Source organism: Ictidomys tridecemlineatus, chromosome X (assembly GCF_052094955.1).
Source record: "Ictidomys tridecemlineatus isolate mIctTri1 chromosome X, mIctTri1.hap1, whole genome shotgun sequence".
Lineage (NCBI taxonomy): Eukaryota > Metazoa > Chordata > Mammalia > Rodentia > Sciuridae > Ictidomys > Ictidomys tridecemlineatus.
The window spans coordinates 47,448,598-47,467,826 of NC_135493.1; the positions used below are offsets into that span (position 1 = coordinate 47,448,598).

At 31.9% G+C, this 19,229-nt stretch overlaps 1 pseudogene; it reads right to left on the minus strand.

Moving 5' to 3' along the window:
• Nucleotides 1-2,127: 2,127 nt before the first annotated feature.
• On the minus strand, nucleotides 2,128-2,680 carry LOC101971636 (60S ribosome subunit biogenesis protein NIP7 homolog; annotated as a pseudogene).
• Nucleotides 2,681-19,229: the final 16,549 nt, after the last annotated feature.

The following is a 19,229-nucleotide window of genomic DNA, read 5'->3' on the forward strand; positions in this document are numbered from 1 at the left end:
AGATACATTTATAATTTTATAGAAAATTAAGCTTTTAAAAACCTACCACAAAACTAAAAATCTTTGGAAAAAACTTATTTAATTATATTTAAAAATATAAACACAATAAAGTCCAAAGTCTACTTTTCTTAATAAAAAATAATCCACAAATAATTGATAAAAAAGTTTTAATAACCAATGAGAAAAATGCATGAAATTCTAAAAATAAAATTGCAACGAATCAAGAAAAGTTTTACTTATTTATTTTTAAATTTTTAGTTGAAGATGGACACAATACCTTTATTTATTTTTGAGTGGTGCTGAGGATTGAACCCAGTGTCTCATACATGCTAAGCAAGTGCTTTACCACTGAGCCACAGCCCTAGCCCAAGAAAATTATATTTAAAACCAAAATAATAAAACAATTAATTTTTCTGGAAGACTATTCTCCTTCTTTTAGTCTATGAACTTGAAAATGCAAATAAGCTTTTAATGACAAATTTCACTTTTAGGAACTTTCCCCACAAATGTACATGCCTATATAATTGATGACACCCTTGGGCTAAGTAATGTATTTCAGCATGATTTATAATTTTTAAAAATAGTTTGAAAAAATTAGAAATAAAATATTGGGGTTTAGCAATCAAGCAAGCATCCAAGAACAACATCATAGAAAAATGAACAAAAACTCAAAATGGTGAAAATTCCATAGCATTTTCATTCCCCAGTCCCCCACCTCTCCCTGAGCACAGGTTGAGGGAAAACTGCTTATTCCCCAATTTTTCCCTCGGGAAAGAATGAAATCAGTAAAACTTGTTTGCTCATTAGTTCATTCTGGTCATAAGTTTGAGAAACTTAGGAAAAAATGCATCAATTATTTGAAAACACCAAACCACACATTACTATAATCCATACAATACTGAAAAACATAATTTGAATGGATTAAAACTATTAAGGAAATTCAGTCCATAGTTTAAAACTTCCAAAAAAGAAATTCAAGATGTAGATGACTTCACTGGATTTTTTTTTTGTAGTTTAAGGTATTATATTTTTAGAGATGTCACCTTTGGAATTAAGAGTATTAGATTCATGTAAGAAATTGTTTTGGGGCTGTGGATGTGGCTCAAGCTGTAGCGTGCTCGCCTGGCATGTGTGCGGCCCGGGTTTGATCCTCAGCATCACATACAAAAAAAAAAAAAACAAAGATGTTGTGTCCACCAAAAACTAAAAAATAAATATTAAAATTTCTCTCTCTCTCTCTCTCTCTCTCTCTCTCTCAAAAAAAAAAGAAATTGTTTTGTTTTACAACACAGGTAGTTTTTAAAACTTCTGTCTTTAAAATGTTCCCCTTTATAAAATATTTTAATTCATGAGGATGAAGGAGTTGAATTATTTCAGGATTTGTAATTGGTTAGTCAGGTAAAAAAAGGTTGATAAGAGAAATGTTTTATGAAATCAATGTAATAAAATTACTAACTGGGATCATCCCATTCAATAAAAACAAAGATTAAAACAAATAACATGTAAAAGGACAATATAATCAAACTATACTCAGAAGACCCTATGCTTGGTAAAAGAAATACATAATATAAAAACAAATAACTCCTCTACCATTTTCTTCAACACTTATTATTTGCCTATCATTGTGCCTTATGCTTTTTTTACAAGCATGACTCCTAATCCTAAATAAAAACATTCTTAGGCAGATGGCTAAAGCTGTTTTTTTTGTTGTTGTGTTTGTTTGTTTAAACAGAAGTAAATGAAGCTTACTGAAGCTCCATGACTCATCCATGGCTGAGTAGCTTTTAAGTGTCAGAAGTGGGATTTGATTCCAAGTTTTCCTTCCATACCATATAGCAGTTACTGTATAAAAAATAGCTTACTAAACTGTACATATTTTGTTAGCCAAATGCAGACCTAAAACCTCAGAATGGTCTAAAATCCTTTACAGCAATATCTATCTTTGTGATATTAATAAATCACAAAAAAATCCATTATGTTCTTACCTCGAGTCTGAAAAACAGCTTTATCACTGTAGAGGTCACAGTGTTGACAAAATTCAACATGATGAAGACAACTGCATAGATACAGGAAACAAAGCTAGGCAGCCCTTCTACACAGCTGTTAAGTTTTTGCAATGACTTAATTTTAAGTCAATGTCTCTTCATGCTGTACATATTCCCCAATGTCTGCTTGAAGAAATACCGCAATCACTATGGGGTTTTCTTTCCTGCAGTCTTGTGTAGACTTTGACGCTTTAGCAAAACCCAAAGGAATTTCTGCCACGGTGGACACCACCACTTCCTGGTATTGAGAAGTGTTTTCAATGATTTAACCGAGACCATATTTCAACACATGGTTTCTGTACAGAAGGACTGCTCTACTCTGAGCTTTATTCATACTTTATACTTGGTATAGGGTGCAAATACAGGTAATCCAGAGCTGTATTCACTGTATTCACAATGGGAATTGTGGGCCTTAGTGAATTTTCGAAAGCAGGTCCCAGGGACACCAACTTGTACCCTGAGATACTGGTGGCCAGCTTCAAAATCTTCTCACTAACATAGTACACCTGGCTGTTGTGTAGCCTGAAACAGTAGGTGCCATCTGGCCTGAGGACCAATAGCTGAAGATTCTCCTGGATGTATTTGGCTATCTTCTCAAATGTTACATGGGTCTCCTACTCAGTCAAAGGCCGCATTTTCCCACCAAGTTGAAACACTGAATCCTTGTGCCTCAGTAGCCAGAAGTAGAAATCAACTTCACTGGAAAAATTTAAAAAATATTTAAGGAACAATAAACAATAATCTTACCTAATCTCGTTTAGAGTAAAAGAGACAGGAGAATTTCATGAATCACTTTTGTTAAACCAATGCGCATATATCCAAATCAAACAAAAGCATATATATATAGTATTTCTAAAGATGTTCAAAATAAATGAAAAACTTATATGTCTATGAATTTGAAGATTCAATATTGTAATGATGTTCACTGTCCCCAAACTTATCCCATCAAAATACTAGTAAGGTGGGGCTGCAAATTGGTGGAACCACTATGGAAAACAGTATGGAGATTCCATAGAAAAATTGGAATGGAATCACCATGTGACCCAGATATACCACTCCTCAGTTTATACCCAAAGGACTTAAAAATCAGCACACTACAATGATGGGTTCACATCAGTGTTGATAGCAGCTCAATCCACAATAACCAAGCTATGGAAACAACCTAGGTGTTCTTCAACAGGGAAATGGAAAAAGAAAATGTGATATATATATATATATATATATATATACTCAATGGGATATTACTCAGCATAAAGAAAATGAAATTATGGCATTTGATGGAAAATGGATAAGCCAGTCTCCAAAACACAAAGGCTGAATGTTCTGATATGTGGAAGCTAGCCTACAACAGGAGATGGTGGGGAGGGGAAGAATAGAAGTTTATCAAATTAAATAAACAAAGGGGAATTAAGGGAAGGGAGGGGTATGGAAATAAGAAAGACAGTAGAATGAATAGGACATAACTTTCCTAATCTTGTATATGAATATACAACCAGGTAACTCCATATCATGTACAACCACAAGAATAGGATCCTAATTAGAATATGTTATATTCAATGTATGTATAATATGCCAAAATACACTCTATTGTGTATATCAAAAAAGAACAAATAATTTTAAAAATCATGATATGAACCTAAAAATACAACAATTACAAAATGCAAAATGGAGCTGGGCATGGTGGTGTGTACATGTAATCCCAGAAGTTTGGGAGGCTGAGACAAGAGGATTACAAGTTCAAAGCTAGCCTCAACAACATAGTGACACCTTAAAGCAAATTACTGAGACTCTGTCTCAAAATAAATCAAAAAGTGCTGGGGTTATGACTCAGTGGTTAAGCACCACTGGGTTCAAACCCTGACACCAAAATAATAATAATAATAATAATAATAATAATAACAATAATAAGGAATAGAATTTAACTACACATGTACATATGGGAATACTTACTTGGTAGAATGAAACTTCCAGAAATACCACTTGTAAGGTCAAAGAGATCAGTAAGATCTGTGCACACACTACTTTAGACTGTCCACATTGAAGTCTCATCTCTGCTACTTGCCAATGTGGTGTTGTCTGAATTACTCATATCCATAATAAGTTATAACAAATACTAACTCAAATCACTAAAACATTAAATATAATACTTTAAAAAAATCAATGTACTTCTTAGTACATACCAAGAACCAAATAATTGCTATTTTATCATGAAAAACCTAAGTTTTTTTAGACATTGATAATTCTAAAGTTCATATGAAAAGTCACATATCCTAAAACAGCTATGACATTCTTGACAGATAAGAATAATATGAGAGGGATCTTCTTATGCGAGAATAAGGCATACTATATAACTATAGGTATACAAAGAATGTTATTAACAGAGGTATAAATAGAAAATCCAATTAATTCCCTTATAAAGATAACTGTTTTTTTTTTTTTACACAGGTAGAAAAGAATGTAATGGAAAACAGCCATCCCCCAAATTGTTGTAGAATATTTGCCAGTAATCTAGATTAAAGAACAAAAAAAAGAAAGAAATGACTTATGTGTTATGCATTATACTAAATCGTATGAGTAATAAATTAAAGATTTATATATATACTTTAAAGTTATAAAATTATTAGAAAACCATGAAAAAATCATTAGAAAATAGAGCTAAGAAAATAGTTCTTTTTTGTTGTTTTTAGATATACATTACAGTAGGGTGTATTATGACATTTTATACATACATGGGGTGCAAACCATAACAATACTGATCCCATTCTTATGGTTGAACATGCTGTGAAGTTACACTGGTCATGTATTCATATATGAGCATAGGAAAGTTATGTCTGATTCATTCTATTACCTTTCCTATTCCCATCCCCCTCCCTTCTATTTATGCCTCATAGACTAATTCAATTCTATAATTCCCCTCCTCACTCTCCCTTGTTATGGGTTATATACTTCAAGAAAACATTTGCGCTCTCTCTCTCTCTCTCTCTCTCTCTCTCTCTCTCTCTCTCTGGTGGGGTAACTGGTTTATTTCACTTAGTATGATATTTTCCAATTCCATCCATTTACCAGCAAATGCCATAATTTCATTCTTCTTTATGGCCAAGTAATATTCCATTGTGTATAAACCACTTTTTCTTTATCCATTCTTCTGTTGAAGACACCAAGGTTGGTTTCACAGCTTAATTATTGTGATTTTAACTGCTATAAACATTGATGTGGCTGAATCACTATAATATACTGATTTTAAGTCCTTTGGGTATAAGGCCAGGAGTGGAATAACTGGGTAAAATGGTGGATCCCTTCCAAAATCGCTGAGGAATCTCCCTACTGTTTTCCATAGTGGTTGTACCAATTTCCAGTCCCACCAGCAGTTTATGAGTAAATCTTTTCCCCCACACCCTTACCAACATTTATTGTTACTTGTCTTTTTTATACTTGTATTCATACTGAAGTAAGATGGAATCTCAGTGCAGTTTTAATTTTCATTTCTCAAATTTCTAGAGATGTTCGTATTTTTTGAAATTCATATTTATTCTTCTATGAAGTGCCTGTTCAGTTCCTTTGCTCATTTATTGATTGAGTTATTTGGTTTTATTTTATAAAGTTTTTTGAGTTCTTTGTATATCCTGGAGATTAATACTTTATCTGAAGTGCTGGTGGAAAAGATTTTTCTCCTATTCTGTAGGATCTCTCTTCATTTTCTTGATTATTTCCTATGCTGTGAAGAAGATTTTTAGTTTGATGCCATCCCAGTTATTGATTCTTGATTTTACTTCTTGTGCATTAGGGGTCTTCATTAGCAATTAGGAAAATAAAAATTTAAACAATAGTATACATTTAGTTATTTATAAGAATGACTAAAATTAAGAAAAATTACTAACTACAAGAAACACTGGGGAATATACAGAGAAAATATAATCCTTATGAAGTGTTGAAGTGAATGTAAAATGTCAAAGCCACTTTAAGAAAAAAATATTTGTTTTCTGTAAAATTAAACAACATTTATTTCAACCCAAAAATACTTGTCAGGAAGTTGGTTTTTGTGATGACTTTGCCTGGTTTTGGTATATATGCTATGGTTTTAAAATAGTGATTCACAAACTTCTCTTGCCTCTTTTATACACAAATGGAGATTACATAGAATTGTTGTTCATTGTTCCTTAAGTAGTTTTTACAGATTTTCCAAGGAAGTCATCTACATCTTGAAATTCTTTTTTGGATGTTTGTAACTATGAACTAAATTTTCTCAATAATTTTATACTATTCAAATTATGGTTTTCAATATTGTGTGTATTATAATAATAATCAATAAATTACAAAATACCTAAGGAATGAACTAAAAATGAAAATACAAAAATGAAATAATATTTCAATAAAGAAAAAATTCTGAAAAGAAAAAAAAATTCCTTTAAATGGGAAAATCAGTAAATCAAGGTAAAGATTCAGTTGAAAATATTACCAAAAGATTCTACTACAGAGAAGACAGTTTCCTCTTTTCAAAGACAACATATGTAATATTGAAAAGAGTTAGCAATTAAGAAAATATGATGAGATCATGACCAGAATATTTGAGATCACCTAGCATTAGAAGATAAACTCTAAGATTGTCCTTGAAGATATTGAAAACTAAAGCATACACTACATTTTCAGAGAAGTACTATCAGAAAATATTACAAACCTTGGGAATAAAATGATAATGCAAATACATGAGCCATTTATATTCACAAATAGGCAAGATCATAAAAGGTACTCTTCAAGATTCATCATAATTAAACTATCTAATATTCAGAAAAAAAGATAAAATTTTGAAAGCTGCAAGAGAAAAATGGTTAGACACATTTAAGTATAAGCCAATGAGACTATATTCAGGTCTCATGGGCCACACTGTAAAAGCCAGGGGAGCTTCATATTCCAAGCCCTGAAAGATGAAGGTTACAAATTAAGATTGCTATACACAGCAAAGCTGTCCATCAGAATGGAAAATGAAATAAAATTATTCCAAGAAAAGTAGAAAACAAAAACACTGATGATTACTGAGCTAGCACTATCAAAAAAAAAATGAGGCATTGTGGCTCAGTTGTAGAGCACTTGCTTAGCATATGTGAGGCACTGGGTTTGATTCTCAACACTACATATAAATAAATAAGGGTCCATTGGCACTAAAAATTATTTTTAAAAACTTAATGAAATTTTACATCAGAACAAATGAAAAATAATATAAAAGAGCTAGTGAATGGTTGAATCACAATAGAATAGACAAGTAAAAGACAAAACAAGTCTGCATTAACACTTAGAAATAAACCAAGATTTCATGAAATTAAAATCATCTTTCTATATTAAAAATGAATGAAAATGTTCTCAGCACTCCAATTATAAGTTGTAAACCTGAGAATAGATTAAATAGCAAGACACAAGCATATGTTGTTTATAAAAGACTCTAATTACAGGTATTAATATCCATAAGCTATAAGTCAAAGGATGGAAAAATATAAACATTAAAAATTCTGACAGAATAAAATCAGGAATAGCTACCCTTATATTTGGAAAAGGGTAGCTATTTTTTGTTTCTTCCTATTAGTTTTGGCTTGAAAACTAATGGGAAGAAACAAAAAAGGTTACTTCATACTTTTTGAAGGAGGTAAACAACAATAAGATATAATGACTGTAAGTATTTACGTAACACAAGTTGGTGTATCTACTTACATTAAAACCCTCATTTAATATAAAGACTCAGATATCTGATTCTGATACAACAAAACTAGGTGATTCCAAGAAACATCTGCCATCAATAGATAGGTCATGCAGACATAAATTAAATAAAGACTCTTCAGACCTAAAGATACCATTAATCAATTAGAACTGACATCTATAGAGGAGTTTATCCATCAACAGCCAAATTCATTTTTTTCCTTAGTTGCATGTGGAAACTTTTCCAAAATAGACCACATTAAGGATGCAAAGCAAGTCATAGAACGTACAAAAAATGGAGATGATTCCATCCATCTCATCACCTAATGAAATGAATTTAGAAATCATTAACAATAAATAGAAACATTTTCATATATTAATATTGGATAATATAATTTTGAGTGAGTATTATGTCATAGAAGAAACCAGGAAAGAGATAAACAAATTTAGAATGAAAAAAGAAACAGAGTTACAAACATATCAAACTATCTGAGGCAGTCGGTAGATAGGTAGAGTAAAAAATTTAAAAAAGATCAATGCAACAAATATTTGGATATTTGAAAACAAGCAGAGTTGAAACACACTTAACCAAAATAACTAAAATAAAGAGGAATAAACTCCAAATTAAAAAAATACAGATGAAATGGAGATATTAATACAGACATTTATGAAATCCAGAGAACCATTGGAAACTATTTTTAAAAGTTATATTACAATAAAGTGGAAAATATAAAAGATATTTAAAAGAATTCTGGACATATATGACATACCCAAATTTAACCAACAGAATACAAGAAACCTAAACATATCAGTATTAAGCAATGAGATTGAAACAGTAATTAAAAGCCTTCCAACAAAGAAGTACTGAAGACCAAATGGATTCTCAGATGAGTACTACCAAACATTTAAAGAAGTAATGTGAATATTCCTCAAATTATTCCATGAAATAGAAAGTGAAGGAACACTCCCAAATTCATTATAAGAAGCCAGTATCACCCTGATAAGAAAAAAAAGATAAGGAAATAAAAATTCATACAAATAGCCCAAATGATCATAGGCACAAAAATACTTAATAAAATATTAGCAATATACATCCAAAGACACATTAAGAAGATTGTGCACCATGATCAAGTGTGTCTCATCTTAGGAATGCAGGGTTGGTTCGACATAAACAAATAAAATGTAACACACCACAGAAATAGAATTAAGGACAAAAAACATATAATCGACTTAATAGATGCTAAAAAAGCCTTTGACAAAATTCAACATCCACTCATGTTTAAAAAATTAGGACTATAGGGATGGAAACAACTTCCCTCAACATCAAAAAGGCTGTATGTGATAAACTCAAAGCTAATATTATACTGAATGAAAAAAAAAACTGAAAAATTTCTTCTATATGAAACTCCATTCAGAGCAATCAGGCAAGGAAAAGTAGTCGAATATTCAAATAAAAAATGAATAAGTCAAATTATATAAGTTTACCGATGACAGGATCCTATATCAGCAGAACCAAAACACTCCACCATAATATTTCTGGAGCTGATAAACAAATTCAGCAAAATAACAGGATATAAGCTTAGCATATGAAAGCAAATAGCTTTCCTATACTCTAATTAGAAATCAATAAAATAATTACAGTCACAATGGCCTCAAAAAATTACTTGGGAATAAAATCTAACCAAGGATGTGGGAGACCTCTGCAAAGAAAATTATAGAATATTGAATTAAAAAATCAAAGAAGACCTCATAAAATGCAATTATCTCCCAGATTATTGCACAGGCAAAATTAATAATGTCAAAAGGGTCATATTTTCAAAAGTGATATGTAGATTAAATGTAATCCCCATCAAAATACCAATTCCATTATTCACAAAACTAACAAAGTGGTCCTAAAATTTGTGCGGATTAACAAATGACTCAATTCAGAATAGGTTTGGCTATTCTGAGCAGTAAGAAGGATGTGAATGGTTTCTCACATCAATACCTGATCTCAAATTACACTACAGAATTGTATTAACAAAAACAACATGGTATTGGCATCAAAATAGAAATGAAGAACAATAGAATGGAATAGAAGACAGAGACAAATCCACATGGACAAAGTCATCCGATACTAGACAACTATGTAAAAAAAAAATGTCTTAGAGAAAAGAGTCTTTTTCACAAACTGTGCTGGGAAAACTGGATATCCATATGTAGAAGAATAAAAGTAGATCCCTCTATTTTACCATGCATAAAAATAAATTGAAATCCAATTAAATACTGAGGAATTAGACCAGATACACTGCAATCGCTAGAAGAAATTAGGGTCATCTTCCCAACATATCTACACAGGCACCAACTTCCTTAATAAGACTCCGAAAGCTCAGGATATAAAAACCAACAATCGGTAAGTGGATGACTTCAAATTGAGAAGTTATTTTTAGTAAAGGAAATAGTTAAAAGTGTGAAGAAAAACAACAGAATTAAAGAAAAATCTTTTTAGCCTTTCTTCTGAAAGAAGAAAAATATATAGAATTTATGAATGACTCAAAATATTAACACCAAATATAAATATAATTACCCAATCAATAAATGGACAAATGAATTAACAGATTTTTTTAAATTTTTTTAGTTGTACATTAACACAATACCTTTATTTTATTTTTTTATTATTTTTTATGGGGTGCCCGGGATTGAATCCAGTGCCTCACGCATGCTAGGAAAGTGCTCTACCACTGAGCCACAACCTCAGCCCAACAGATATTTTTTCAAAAAAAGAAAAATGCCTATTACCAAAAAAATATGAAAATATATTCAACATACTAAGCAACTGGAAAAATGTAAATCAAATTTACCCTGGGATTTTTATCTAACTCCAGTTAGAATGGCAATCATCAAGAGTACAAATAACAATAAATACTGACAGTCATGTTAAGAAAAAGGTACACTTATGTAATTTTGATGGTAATGCAAATTCATGTCATCAGTTTAAAAAGCAATTTAGATTCCTCAAACACAAGGAATTAACCCACTATGTAACTCAGCTATCCCACACTTTGGTATTCATTAAACTAACTAAAATCGGCATTCAATAGTGATACATGAATACCAATATTTACAGAAATACAATTCACAATAGTAAAGTAATGTAACCACGTCAGGTGCCAGTTAACAAGTAAATATACAAAGAAAATATGATATGTATACACAATGGAATTTTACACATCCATAAAAGTGTTGAAATTTTGTCATTTGCTGATAAATGGATGAAACTGGAGAAGTTCAGGCTAAGTGAAATAAGCCAAAATCAGAAATTCAAGAAATGAATTTTCTTTCAGGTGAAGAAACTAAAGAGAAATTAGTAATTTTTAAAAGGTGATCAAAATATAAAAGAAGGGAGAACACTGGAGGAGAAGAGGTGTATAGAGGGGATAGAAAAGGAATTGGAAAGGGGAGAAACTGCAGAACATAACTGATCAAACAATGCTAGGTACATATATGAATATATCACAATGAATTCCACTTTTTTGTATAACTATAACATATGGATTTAAAAGGTAAATTAATATTAGGAAAACCAATAGAGTACCAGAAGGGGAACACGAAGAACAAAGAGGGGAGGGAAGGGGACAGTATTGAGAATTGAAATGGAGCAAAGTATCTTATATGCAGTTCTGAAAATGTCAAAATGAGCCTGACAATTATATATAATTGCAATGCACTAATGAAAAATTTAAAAACAAATATTAAGAATAGCTGTTATTATTACTTTGTTATATTTTCAATATTTGTTTTTAAACTAAAAAATAGCCACTTTTTAAGAACAAAACTTCTGTAGCATTTTTGGCAACAATAAGAAGTTAATCTTGCTTATTGTTTTGATTCCTAAGGAAGATGATCATTTGTCATATTTATTTAGTCATTTCTTTTATTTCTGCTTATTATAATCTATAATATTCATTTTTGTTTTATTCTTTTATAGTTTCTACAGGAGTGCACCCAAATATTATTTTGTTTGTAACTCTGTCTTACATTTGTAACAAGTAATTTTAACAAGTACATGGCAATTTTTTTTTCTAATTGTTCTTTTATTTGGCAGTTACAAAATTATATTGTCTTTACTATAATATATAATGAACATAAATATAATATCTCCTACTTTTTCATGGTTTCACACATTGCTTTAAACTCACATCTGTTTTTGTTTATGATATAAGAAATTAATTTCCTCATGTGAAAACATATTCATTTCCTATAATATTCTTACTGAAACTATTCATTTTTTACTAATTTTTTTCTCATTTGTTTTGTTAAGTACTAATATTTTCGACTCTTTTTTTCAGTGACCATAAAATTTAAAATTTATGCTGCAAAAATATTTAATATCAAATTAAGAATACATTATTGTCTTTCATTTTCCCTCATATCTCATCCTAAACTTTCTCTATTTGAGGGATTATAAGATGTAAATTTCTAAAAGATTATATAAGCATATAGATACTCAATGTGGCTGAAATTTATCTATTAAAATAATTATTTGACATTGATGTTTTTACTAATTATATATGTAATTATAATTATATGTTTTTACCAATTATATATGTGATCTGCAGCTTACACTTAAATATTGTCAGTGTAATTAAGAAGCCAAGGATGAAGGTAACTGGTGAATAAACATATTACAGTCTGGAATTTCACATCAATAACTGGTTGCCTAAACTCTAACACACAGAATAATAAAACAGCCAACTAATGCTAAATGTTTCTGCCATTAAAATTTGTAAAAAAAAAAACTCTAATATGAACTCTACTGCAATATATATGATTATTTAGGCAACAATTTTAAGTATATACAAGTTATATTTGTTATTTCCAACCCTTGTTGAATTTTGAAAACCACCATTGGTTCCACTACATCAACACTAAAAATCCAAGTTTTGTCTTTCTTCCACCTATTCCAAGCCCTTCCTATTTTCTTTTCTTTCATTCCTTTTTTCCCTTCTATATTCTTAACTTGAAGATGATTCTTCTTTTTTTTGGTACTTACTGGGAATTGAACCCAATGGCCCTTAATCACTTAGCTACAACCCAGCCCTTTTTTAATATTTATACTTTAGTTGTAAGTTGAACACAATACCTTTATTTTATATTTATTTATTTTTATGTTGTGCTGAGGATTGAACCCAGGGCATCACACATGCTAGGCAAGTGCTCTACCACTGAGCCACAACCCCAGACCCCATCCCAGTGTGCTCTCTTCCTCTCTCTCTCTCTCTCTCTCTCTCTCTCTATATATATATATATATATATATATATATGAAATGATACTTTATCTAAACAGTTTGAGTTTCTTTTTTTACATTCTACATTTTTTTAAATTTATTTTTTACATACATTACAATAGTGGAATGTATTACACTCATTATTACCCATTTACAGCACAAGTTTTCATAACTCTGTATAGAAAGTATGTTCATGCTAAATTATGCCAATGTACATGTACTTTTTTTTTGCATTATACCACAATTTTTTGGGCTTTTTATATTTTATTTAGAGACAGGATCCCACTAAGTTGCTTAGGGCCTTTGATGTTATTGAGGCTGGCTTTGAATTTGCAATCTTCTTGCCTCAGCCTCCTGAGCTGCTGGTATTACAGGTGAGTGCCACTAGTCCAGATAAGTTTATTTTTCTTACATAAATTATACTTACTATACTTATTTATTTATTTTATTTATTTTTCTAAATAAATTAATATTTATTAATTTATTTAGAAAAATATTAAATTTATTTATTCTAAATAAATTAATATTCCAAACAAAAAACATAAGAATAACAATGCTATCATATAGTAACTTTCACAGATAAAATATAATGTTAAAGTCCATAATATCTCAGCTAAAAAGTGAATTAATGATGCCTTGATAATAGTTAATGGAGCCAAATTAAAAGACAAATGTATTTTATTATTTTAAAAAATAATTTGCACAAGTAATCATCTTTTAATGCATTTTTAAACTTTATTTTATTTTTTTGATTTATTTTCATGATGCTGAGAATTGAACCTAGTACCTCACACATGCTAGGCAAGCACTCTACCACCAAGCAACAACCATAGCTCTTTTCCATGTATTTTAAAGACTGGAATCAATGTTAATTTTAAGTGGCATCTAAAATAGCAGAGCATAACTTATTATTATAAGTAGTGATAGTAGTCATTAAAAACATGGATTTTTATTATTTTTATTTTTGAAATACAATATTTTAATTGATAAATCTTAGACAATTTCTGTAAGCCCATGGAATACTGATGTGGTCCCCTTATTTTCTAGGGAAATTATAAAGCCCTCATTTGTTCAAAGACATTAAAATTTTATTTTCAATGGCTAAAAAATAAGCAGTCTTATCATATTTAAATGTAACAAATGAAACCATAATTTGTTGAAGTAAAATTTTCCCAAAGTTAAAATAGCAGGAAATCATCAACATATATCTTGAAAGATGATTCAGATAATACTCATATCCATATTAAGTCGGCTAACACCATCAGGCTTGAATGAATGTGAATTGTAACCCTCTATGCCAGTAATCCTGTTGCAAGTTATCATTAATTGCATTCATGAGAATATAGTAAGTTTTTCATATTATTAAATGACTTTTAAGAAGCTCTTATAAGAAGTACTATGGGTAAGTATTAAAATTTTCTTTTAATTAAAGTACATTAATAAATCTTGGCTTGTAGGGGGAAAATGAGTCTGATCTCAAGAATAATCCTCAAGAATAAATTCTGTCTTCTTTACTGTAACTGAATGATTGCAATATATACTATCAAACTATTCAATGCTCATGATGATTTTATGCAATATATTTTTTACATTTTAAAAGTCTAGGGAAAATGTTACCAAATTGTTTTCTTAACTTTCACATTCTAGCCTAGCAAATTATGCAGAATTCTTTTTCCAGTATACAGTGAGACTTGGTCAGAAACATACCTGAGCTGGTATTAATGGAATTATTAGGCACTTATTACATATTCTAAAATATAATAACACATTATTCTCTTTTTTTAGTTGTACATTTGCATCATGAAACTAATTTTTTACATCTTTGGCATGTTATTTTCCTTTAGAGTCTAATTCTTAGCTATAAGGCTCATATTATGTTTTTTAGCAAATTTCCTCATTTTCTTATATATACACAGATTGCTTCACAGGAATGTTATCTCCATTTCCTCAAATTAAATGCTGATGTCTTTTAATGCTTCCCCAAATAGAATTTCATGATTCATTTATAATAAACTTAATACCCAGTCAGTAAGCTTCTAGCACTCATTTAATGAAAATCTGGGTAAAGTAGGTAGCATTTACTTTGCATTAGAAATTTTCTCTATTGATATTTATACAAGCAGTATCTAAGATTTTCTGAAGTAATACCATCTAAGAAGCAAAAATGTTTTATTGACTCTAGTACTTTAATCAACACCTAAAATATACTGTAATATTTTAAATTAAGAAAAAATATCATTTGTATGCAATATTGAGACAGGAAGGTAGACCATCTCTAGGTGAATAGACATGAGCACTTCAAAGGAGGGAAAGTAACCATGCCATCCTAAAAGGAAACACCTGGACTTGAGAACATCCTGTTGCTTCCCAAGATAGCTTTAACCAACAGCAGTGGTACCCTCCCTTACAACCGCTCCCATATTGCAAAAGTCCTTTTCTGTTTCAAATAAATATTGTTACTCTACCATCCATCACCCATGGAACTAATTCTTCAGATTCAAGAGACAAAGATCCCACCTGACACCATGCTCCTATACTATATTTTGGTGGGTTGTCTGGGGTCCATGGAGTGGTGAGAAATACAGGCAAGGATGCTCTCTTTCCCCTTTTCTGTGCTCTATCCTTAATGGATTAACTGGATTTAAACACTGGGCATTTGTCAGCCAGTTAAACATGACTAGCATCACTGCAAGTCTTAAGAATCAGGTGATATGCTTTTACTTCCCTTGGAGCCAATCACCCAATATTTATTAAGAATATTGTTTCTGAAGGAAATCAACTTCCTTTTGTGATTGTTGGCATAATACAAGGGACCAGAATAGGTCTGAGGAGATCTGAAGGTCTCAGATTGGAACAACTCTCCAATGTGATCTGAGGGCTCAAGGCTAAAAACTAGACCTCATCACCCTGTGGCATGGTGAGCCTGACTTCTGACCTTTCTCCTTTTGGTTTTACATTTGCTTGGGAGACAGCAAGCAGATGTGGAGGGAGTTTTCATCCATCAATTCCAGATTCCAGTAGGCCTGGTCTGATATGTGGCTTTGGCTCAAATGGCAACCCATATATCCCCAGAGCAAGGGTCTCAAGTTCCTTCCTTTTACCTAGAATTATGGTTTCACCTAATGTGACCTTCTTTAATGTCCTTATTACTTGGAGATCTCTGCCAAAGGGGACTATGGGAAGCCTTCTCTTACACCAGACCTGTCTCTGGTGTACCTTTCAACATCCAAATTTTGCCATTCCCCAAAATTGGTGCCAAAATATTATCCCCAGGTTTTCATATCCAAGAAATGCCCTATAAACCTACACCAATAACTGACTTTTCTCTGGGCCCAACAACGTTTTTTATCTCCAACAGTTTCTGCCTTTAATATTCTAGAATACCATATTGCGGTCCTGACCTCTTAAACATGTTTGCTGGAAGATTTTATCTTTGAGTATATGATAAAACTTCTCTCCTGAAAATGAATTATAGAGGTTCCCAGACACCCCAGCACAAATATAAAGGACCATATGCCCAAAAGGCTAAATTATAACAACTAATAGAACCTGAGAACTGGATAGGACCCTATTGCTCTCCTTTGCACTTGATTTGCTTAAGGAAACTTTTAACCTACATTTTGAAAGAGTACTTATACCATCTAGAATGATACTCTAACTAGTGGTGGACTTCATACACACCACAGATAAACATCTTCAAACTGATCCAATTAGAGAATTATCTAGTTCACCAGAGACAACCTAACATAGGTCCTCATTGGTAAGCACAAATTGTCCAATAGGCCTATGTTTCTGTCCATGGAAAAAAGATCTGCTACTGTGCAGGATCTGCTACTGTAAAGAATGAAAACCAGGAAACTCCCTGGCTTATAGGAGATAAGGGATATTGGGGGATTCCCTGACTCCTTCCTTTGTTTCACAGTTTGGAAACTAAAGTTCCATTCCTCTGGAATGTATTAAAAGGAATTGGAATATATATATAACTCACAAATTTAAGAAAGAAACATCTAAGTTTTTTCTGTACCCAAGCTTGGTCATCATATTAACTGGAGGAAAGAGAAAAATGGCTCCCTGAGGGAAGTATTGATTAAATTTCCATTTTATAGTTGAATTTGTTAGCTTACAGACAATTATTCTAATTGTACCAGGACAAATTATCTGTCTGTTATTATGGAGGCAGATATAGACTTTGAAGTCTGAGTTACATAAGCAAGATAGGGAGGGCCATCGAAGCTAGCCCAGCCAAAATTCATCTCAAAGATTCTACATCTTTTCTGCACCCAAAACAATGACCCTTAAAACTGGAGACCAAGAAAGGGTTGCAAACCATAATAAAAAACCTGAGATCCCAGGGACACCTAATACCTTGAAATAGCACCTGGAATATACCTATCCTGGGAGTACAAACACAAAATAGAGACTGAATGTTTGTTCAGGACTTTTGACCAATAAGTGAGGCAGTCACTCACTTGCATGTGATAATCCCTAACTCTTACACTTTTCTCAGATATCTGAAGATTCTGAATGATTCACAGTACTTGACTTAAAGGATGTTGTGTAAGTGTTTGTGGGGTGTGTGTGTGTGTGTGTGTGTGTGTGTGTGTGTGTGTTTTATTATATTTTGATTACCAGTTTCTATTTGCACTTGAAGACCTCTCAGACTAGTTCACCCAATTGGTGTGGATTGTTTTACCACAGGGATTCAAAGACAGACCACACCTTTTTGGAAAAGCCCTGGTTCAAGCCTTGTCCAGATTGAATCATCCAATGATGGGAGTAATCCACTATGTGGATGATTTTCTCATCTGTGCCCCCTCAGAGAGAACATCACAAGAGATCACCCAGCCCCTGCTTAACTTTCTGGCATAAAGGAACACAAAATCTCTAGTCTAAAGCCCAACTATGCTCTAACAGATTTCTCAGTTATTCTTTGGTTTAAGTACCTAGGGCTAATATTAAATAAGAGGACCTGAATGCTAGGAGAAGAAATAATCAATCCCATTTATTTTCCTTTCCTCTCCCCAAAACTCTAAGGCAAATACGGTGATTTCTAAGCATAACTGGATTCTGCAGATTGTAAATCCTTGGATGTGGTGAAAGAGAACATCTCCTGTGTCAGCAAATAATGAATTCTCAACAAACAAGTACTAACCTATTAGAATGGGAACTAGAGTCAAAACAGGCCTTCATTCAATTAATGTGGGCTCTTCATTAAGAACAACTCTAAGTTTCCTTCTGGTTGCAATTTGAGTATATATATTTATAAAAGATGATCAGTGGTCCTAGGAGTGCTAATTCAAGCTTGAGGACTTTCTCAGGGGTCTGTAGAGTACTAAAGTAAATACATAGACCTGGTACCAAAGAGATAGTCAGCCTTCACACAGTCAGGAGCAGCTCTGGCTTTCCCAGTTCCAGAGTCCACAAAACTGATGCCTGGATGACTCCTAATTGTATTCACTTCCCATGATGTGGTAGAAATTCTAGAGGCTAAAGAAAGCCTCTGACTCTCAGATAACAGATTTCTCAGTTATTCTTTGGTTTAAAAATAGACACTATTTATTACTTGATGGGCCAATTATGCAATTAAAGACTTGCAAATCCCTAAACCCTGCCACCATCATTCCTGGGTATCATCCACATCTATACTGCATAGGAAGAACTAGATGACAGACTCCTAGAAAGCTCTGACATAACTCTCTTTATAGATGAAACTCCTTTATTTAACACAGGATCTATAAAGTAGGATATAATTATTTCAAGATACAATCTTGCTAAATTGTTGAAATTAGTCTCAAAATTGAGATCCTCCTGTCTCAGCCTCCAAAGTTTCTGGGATTACAGGTCTGTGCCACTGAACCCAGTTAAAAAAATTGTTTTATGAACAAATCTAAAGAGAAAAAATTATTAATTCTGGGTTTTATATGCTAGCTAATGAGGTTGCTTCAATAATGTATTATAAAGAATTTCTGGAAATTATCACATAATATATCTTTTCCATTTAAAATAAATATTATAATGGTATAGAAAGTGCAGTACCATTCATATGATAAAAACAAGTGTTGTTTTGTGGAAACAAACAAACAAAACAACCATTGAGCAGGTGCAGTGGCTCATTACTCTAATCCCAGTGGCTCTGGAGGCTAAGACAGGAGGATCACAAGTTCAAAGCCAGCTTCAGCAACTTAGCAAGGCTAAGGAATTCAGTGAGACTCTGACTCTAAATATATGAAGG